Source organism: Ammospiza caudacuta, chromosome 7, assembly GCF_027887145.1.
Source record: "Ammospiza caudacuta isolate bAmmCau1 chromosome 7, bAmmCau1.pri, whole genome shotgun sequence".
Taxonomy (NCBI): domain Eukaryota; kingdom Metazoa; phylum Chordata; class Aves; order Passeriformes; family Passerellidae; genus Ammospiza; species Ammospiza caudacuta.
The window spans coordinates 28,291,148-28,298,678 of record NC_080599.1 but is presented as its reverse complement, the minus strand read 5'-3'; the positions used below and the strand labels follow the sequence as shown (position 1 = coordinate 28,298,678).

At 52.7% G+C, this 7,531-nt stretch overlaps 1 protein-coding gene across 1 annotated transcript in view; it reads left to right on the top strand.

The window, feature by feature from the left end:
• The first annotated feature begins 4,462 nt into the window (after window positions 1–4,462).
• Window positions 4,463–7,531, top strand: part of NTNG1 (netrin G1) — a 147,198-nt gene continuing 144,129 nt past the window's right edge. The window contains exon 1 of the mRNA XM_058808749.1: window positions 4,463–4,680. The gene's annotated coding sequence lies outside the window, so the exon portion shown is untranslated. The remainder of the gene's footprint in view (window positions 4,681–7,531) is intronic.

Below are 7,531 nucleotides of genomic sequence, written 5' to 3'. Positions count from 1 at the left end.
TCCCCTGCCTGTCCAAATCATAGAATCATTCAATGTCCTGAGTTGGTTGCTAGTTCCAATCCTCCTGACATGGGCAGGAACACACCATCCACTAAAACAGGTTGCTCAAAGCCCCATCCAATTCCTCCTTGAACCCTTCCAGGAAGGGGGCATCTACCACTTATTTGGGCCACCTGTTCCAGAGCCTTACTACCCACAGAGTAAAAGATTTCTCCCTAATACCTAATTTAAATCTATCTGCTTTCAGTTTAAAGCCATTTCCCTTTTCACATGACCATATACTCTTGTAAAAAACCTTTCTTCAGCTCTCTTGCTGTTGGTCTCCTTTAGGTAACTGGAAGGTGCTGTAAGGTCCCTCTAGAGCATTCTCTTCTCCAGGTTCAACAACTCTAATGCAGAAACCTTTTGATTTTGTCATTTATCTAAATACAATTTTCCAATCATTCTGCTGTAAGCACTGGAGGCACTAAACATGGAAGCCCAGAACACTCAAATTCTAGACAGCCAATTGATTTTAAAGAAGGCTAAACTACTCTGGGCAAGGCAGCAATAAAGTGGACAGACCAGCTCTGCCGCTGGGAGAATTTGATGTTTCTTGCCATTTCTACCCCTGTCTCCGCTCAGCAGTAGGAGGCACGGGCAAATTAGCACTACTCTTGCTCTTATCTCCTGCACCTTTTGCCTGCTGCTACTCTGCAAAAACTCCTTCAGCAGGTGACAAAAGAGGTCAGAAATAGGTATGCAGTGTGATGGAGGAGCAGAGCAGCACATGGAGCAGCCAGTAGCTCTGCAGAGCAGAGGTGTGCAGAAGCACCGAGCCGCTCTCTGCACAGCAGGACCCTCCCTGCCACCACTCAGCCCCAGCAGCTGCAGCCACTGCCTCCTCTCCTCTGTCCTGCCAGGGCTCTGGCCCCACCAGGAGCAGCCTCTGTTCTGAGGTCAGGCCCCAGCTGCTGCACCACATCACACCTGCAGTTTTCACTGCAGCCCTCAGCCAGCAGCATGCTGAAACACTGAGCTTCAGGCAGGGAAGCTCCCTGTGCCTCTGGACACATTTCCAGGGACAGCTGCTACTTCAGGGAAAGCCAGGTACTCTGCTACTGCCCGTTGCAGCAGTACTCTGCCGTGGGGAAAGGCACTAATAAAATAATTCTGCTGTATCATTAGAGGTCAACTTGGACTACAGCAAGTAATAAAAGATTCATAATGGCACATGAGGGGATGCACTAAATAGCCAAACCACAGCTTGAAAACATGCAAAGCTTGTTTAGATTTAGGACTTGGTTAAAAACTTGCAGTTCAGCTGGTGCTTCACCAGAAAAGTTTGCAATCAGCGGTATCACTTCTGTACCACCAATTTATGCTGCTTCTAGTATAAATGATGCCTTGTAGCAAGGAGTGTCCTAATAGGCACAGGTGCTCCCATGTTCAGGCCAGTAATCAAAAATTAATCCCCTTCCCTGATTCTGTTAGGGGCCAATGCCAGCTATTACTGAGAAGACATAAGAAATACTGCTGGAAGCATTTTTAGATAACACTTTGCCAGTGTTGTGACTTTCCATCCTTTGGTATTTAACAACTGCTAAATCTTCATTTTTAGTCAATTTCCAATCCTGTAAGGCAGGCAGTGGGAACTGAGGTGTTTTTAAATATTCCTTTCAAACTTTGGTTAATCTTATCTTCTGTCTACATATCAAATCTGCTTCAGGAATCCTGCTAAAGTCCAGTCTCAAGGTGCTGTGACAGTGACTTGGCCAGCCCACTTACATGTGAAAACTCATTACTGACTACTAAAAGAATTGTCAGAAATTTAGTACAGGTATTGGTACAGTATTTTCAGTTTGGATATAAAAGCACTGTCCTTTCTCTCTTTAACTCCAGCTTGTCACTCTAAAAAGAACAAAAACAACAGATAAATCTCTAGCTGCTGAATTCCATCTGCTTTTTCATCCTTTCAACAGCCTTTGACAAAGAATTTAAATCAGATCTCTTTTCTCTCATGAGCTTAAAATTTGGCTGTAAAGTTTGGCCACATCCTCAGACTAGACTTGATTTTTGGCCATCATTTTTACCAGTAAGGCACATCTAATCTCAGACTTGGTCAACTCAAACCAGCTGCTCTAGCTTTGATGCAGAAGAGGCCAATACCATTAGCATGAAGAACTTAATGATCTTTGAGGTATCAGATGACTCGATCCTGCCTTTAATCTTTGTGGCCAGCCAGTCCCACCAGGGACTGGTCTCAGGAGGTCAAAGACTCGGCACAGAGGAGAGAAAACTTCCAGCACATGTCTGGAGGCGAGGTTTAGGGCATGCAAGTGGAGCAGCACAAGGTGCAGAGCAGGTGTGAATGGCACTCTCCAAGTACCCCACTGCCAGTGGCATTGCTGTGACATGAAGAGCCATTCTCTCCACACGTGGAAAGAAGGCATCCTCTCCCAGTTCAAGTCTAAAGCAAGACAACACTCCCCCAGCACTCCAAAACCATTCCCCTCGCAGCACCTGCAAACAGCTGATCCAGCCTGGCCCAGAGATGCACAAAGCCACCGCACTCGGAGCGCCAGGAGGCAGCGGAGCCCCACAGCTGGCACAGGCAGCAGGGCTGCTCCATCCACATGTGCCACTGCAGGGACTTGGCTCAGCGCGTACAGTCCCTTGCACTTCGCTGTACAGCCCACCATCTGTCTAGTAATTAGGAAAACAACCCTTTTCTTCCAACTGCACTGAAACTCTGCCCCTCTTCTTTACAAAAGGCCCTATGGAGCCTCGATGCCTGACATGCTTCCAGTTCAAGTGGGAAGAAAAAAATTACTGATTTCCATCTTCTATCCATTTGTACCTCAGGGACCAGGAGGCTGCAAACAAAGCAAGAACTCCTTTTGGGGACTGAAAATCCCTGAAGCTGGTTTTTACCACCCCTTTGATCATTCCTGGCTTTCCCACACAAAGAACTTTTTCATACATGTGGTACCTGCACTAACACGGCCACAGAGATTCCAGAGAATGAATGGAAATACCAAAACAACACCACTGCCCACACAGAGAAAAAAAACCTGGGAGGAACTAGAAGGCATCTTTTTTACTTTGCTGGGTTACCTGCCTTAGGGAAAAGAAGAAAAGTGTCCTTCCTAATGACTCCTGCCAGTTATTTCCACAACCTACCAAATTCCATGGCTCAAATAGAGAACAAATTTCTTACTCTTCCATAAATCCCCTGCCTCGTTTAATCTGGTTACCTACTGGCATTGCAAACCGCCAAATTTTGTCAACAAAATACAACGGCACTGTTGCCTACATAAATACATTTACCACCTCTTAACATGCAAAACACGCAAACAAACGATAAACGCAGCTTCTGAGCGTTCACAATGCAGCCAGTGTCCCACTGCCCAGCGCTGGCAGCTGCAGTCGGTCAATTTCAGTAACCAGGTAGTTGCCAGGAGTAAGTAAGCTCAATTCCTGCACAGGACTTGATAGTCATTAGTTTTAGATACTGTTTTGTAGCTTGGAGAAATCTAAAAGGGAGAAGTGCGTGCGCCTCTCGTTTAAGCGACAGAAGTAGAGGGCGTGCAGGAGGGAGCGAGGAAGCACAGCAGAAGGAGGAGACGGGGTTTTCGCGTCTTTCAGGAGCCCCGAGGGGCTGGTGCGGGGCGGGCGGTCACCGCAGCACCACAACAGGACAAGTCGCGCTGCCTCCCTGTGTCGGTGCCACTTCGGTGCCGTAGGCAGAGGACGAAGCGGCGCTTCCCCGGCGTGCCCAGCACTGCGGAGGGACCCTCCGGCGAGTTGGGCGGCACGGCACGCTGCCCTGTTCCTGCAGCCGAGCGCGGCTGCGGCGGGGCGCTGGGGTCAGCCCGCCGGGCTCGGGGCTCGGACGGCGGCAGCACGGACAGCACCTCCGCCTGTGCGGTGCCAGGCTGAAGCCGAAATAACACGGAAAAATTAGAGCTGCTCCAGCGGGCAGGGCGCAGCCACAGCCCTGCCGGCGGCTGGGCGGCTCCCGCTCGGTTCGGGCGGTAGGTCCCGTCCCGTTGCCCCCCCGCGGGGCAGGCGGCGCCGGCGGTGCGCCCGCGGGGCGGCGGGGCGGGGAGCGCGGCGGCGGGGGGGCGGGCGCGGCGGCGGCGCTAGGGCCGCGCGTTGCGCGGGCCCGGAGGTGGGGTAGCTGCCGCCGCCCCGCTCGCCGCCAGTCGCGGCGAGGTCGCTCCGAAGTGAGGAGGCGCTGCCGCCGCCGCCCCCCGAAGTTTGGCCGCGCCGCCGGAGCCCTCCGCGCCGCAGCCCCGGCCAGGGGCGCACTCCGCTTGCGCCGCGCGCCCATGCCGCGGACGCCGGCGCCCCGCGCGGCGCCGCTCCCGCCCTGAGCGGCGGTGGCGGGCGGGGAACCCGGCGGGCAGGACCCGCCCGCCGCCCCGCCGAGCGCCGGAGGAGTGCGGCCACCCGCCCGCCGCGCGCCGCCCGCGCACCGCCAAACTTCGACGCCGACAAGTGCCTGGGCCCGGCCGCGGCCCCGCCGAGCCCCTCCGCGACCCGCCGGAAACTTTCCCGAGGAAGAGCATCCCCCCCCCCTCCACACGCCCTCCCCGCGGCCCTTCATGCCGCCACCGAGGAAGCCCCAGCGCGTCCCAGCGCCGCGGCGGCTCCGCGCCGCCCCGCGGTGAGGCTCGGGCGGCCCGAGCCCGCAGGGTGAGTACAGCCCGCATGCCGCTTCGGGGCAGGATGGGGCGCGGGGGCTGCGCGGCCTGGAGGGGCCGGTGCGGGTGCCGGGGCTGTGTGAGGGGGTCGCCCCGCCGGGCTCGGGCCACCGACCGCGGGCGGATCGGTGCGGGCCGCGCGCCCCCTGCCGCCCGCGCGGAGCGGAGCGCGCCGGGGCCGGGGCCGGGGCTGGGGCCGGGCTGGGGCGGTACCTGCGCGGTGCCTCCTCCGCCGGAGCTCGGAACCGGGAGCCGGAGCTCGGACCGGGCCGGGCCGCGCCGCGCCGAGCTGTGAAGGGGCGCGGGCGGTGCGAGAGCCCTGAGGGAGCGCGAGCGAGCCCTGAGGGAGGGGCGCGTCCCTCGCGCCGCGCCCGCCCCGCAGCGCGGAGCCAGCGGAGAGAGCGGCGGCCCCGTCGGGCACGGGCGGCGCCGGGCATCGGTCACTGGTACCCAGCCTGGTGTCCTCCCTTGCATCGGAAATTGCAGGCGGCTTTTCTAAACATTCACACGCACACAGAACCCCCAGAGAAAACCCCGCATGGCGATGAGCAGCGCAGATCAGCTAGACGCGCTAAAACAGATGCTTTTCTACTCTCAAAGTTGGTGCATGTGCGGTTTTGGCCTCTGATTGATACACTTTTATTGTTCTGCAATCAACTTTTCACTACTCCGGATCTGATGTGGTAGGAGCCAGCATTACTTCTACAGAAATGTTAGCAAAGACAGTGAGTGGAACAAGCGGTGGAGATGCTTTTAAAGAGGGAATAAGTCACTGTCTTGCCTAAGGAGAATGCGGTTCAGGATGAGAAGCTGTGGCCGGGGAAGCCCGCCAAAGGGAAGAAAACAGCAGAACTTCCCCTGGCTTGTTTTATGTTGTGGTTGTGGTGGTGGTAGTTTGTTTTGGTTTTTTTCGTTCTGTGCTTTTCATGGGGAAAAAATAAAGGTTAATTTCTGGTATATTTCTGGACCTTAACAGGATGATTACTAGAGAGTTTCAAACAGTGGCGATACTCTCATGGAGTTATGAACTTTGTCTCAAACCTCTGACATTGATAAGCAGCACCTACTTTCTAGCTATTTATATAAAATACAGCAATAGCACAGAATAAATTCAGCAACCGGTAGGCATTCATTTTTGAGCCTGAGAACTTTCAGTTAGAAAGTCATCAGCTCACACCATAACTTGAAAGCCTTGTAGCCCTATGCCCTGGATACACTATGTGATGAGCATGCATCGCCTTATTGAGCATGAAGAGTCATTGAAAAAAAATCCAAAAACAAAGCTTGTAACTTCCCCAAATGCTAACTTAAATTCCCAGAGGAAAAACTTGCAGAACAGATTGATGCTAGAGATATTTAAGGCAAGACGCTAACAATTATAAAGATGCGAGAGGAAAAAAGCAGCCATGTACTAAGGCTGTAAAATTTAAATAGCTGAAATGCTTTTTACTCCATATTCTGACAGCTGATGATACCTGGCAAGCAATGGCAGTGGTAGTATGATGTGTCAGTCAGCAAAGAATAATGTGTGAAAACCAGAAGTATTTCAAGTATAGTGCCAAATTGCAGGGTTTTGGTAGCTGGTATTTTATTTTCTTTAATTAGGTATTGACATTTTAAATTTCTCCTGAGGCTAAGAAATCTTTTTCTGCTAAATAGTTAAATAAGCTGGATAAGGATAGAACCTAAACTTTGATTGGAACAGCATTTGAGGCCAAAGACACCAAAGTAGTTGCTTGAGTATACTGCATTTCATATAAGTATTGACAGAGATAATGTGTATTAAATCATTAAATACAGGTTCCCTTCTTCTTTGAATAGATAAAATAGATAAATAATTTTGCCTTTTTAAAAGGGGTTGGTTTGTATATATGTACAAGGTTCTCAAGTTGCCTAGGTGTAACATGGTATACAACACGAGGTTAGTAAATGTAACTTGCGTGAGGGTTAGAACATTATTTCCTATGTTCTAAACTGCCTTTATGTAATTAAAACTGGAGTGGACGCGGAGGCGCTTTTTACTTGGGCTTGATTGGATCCATTCATCTGCTTAAGCTCTTCGGGATACAAACTTGAAACATGTTTCCTTTGGAAAAATCTGTTCCGCAGCTGCTGCTGTGGGGAGGTGGCAGCCGGCACTCCTTGCCTTGCCTCGTTGTTTCAGCCAGTTCTCCTCAGGCAATGTAGGGTCTGCTGCTGGCTGTCCTTCCTGCTCCTGAGTGCTGGCAGGGTGCGCTCAGTCCAATGCATGGTCACTGTGGGAGATGGTCACTATTTTATTACCTCCTTCACGTTCCTGTGGCTTGCCAAAGAGAGGCCCAAGAACTCACCCCTATGGATCTCACAGCGATTTCCCAGCAGGGAGCTCATGCAAGACATCCAGCCGCTCTGGTTGTGAGGAGGGGAAGGGGGTGGATTTTCACACTGATAGAAGGAGGCAAAGGAGGAGTGTTTGCTAACAACCCCTAATGAGACCTGAAGCTCTTCCCTGGCACTGGTGCTGCCAAGATGCATTTTATCTGTTCTGTAAAGGGGGTGTCTCCTCCATCTGCAGAATTAACATGCTGCATGAGCTGTGACTTCCCCATCTGGAAAGGGATGCATGTGCTCAGAGCCTGCTCACAGCTGATTTCAGTCTGGGGGTCAGCTGCATGCCATTCTTCTCAGATGGCTGTGACATCCTCGCTTGTGGCCAGAACCACCGGCCCTTCGCAGATGGAGCCACGCTCCGAGAGGAAGGCAGAGCCAGATGTGGCCTTTGCACCGGTGCCTCCCAGTGTTTTCCATAGTGCAGAGGCTGTGGCACATGGAATGTTCAAGGCCCCAGCGCTGCTGCCCCACAC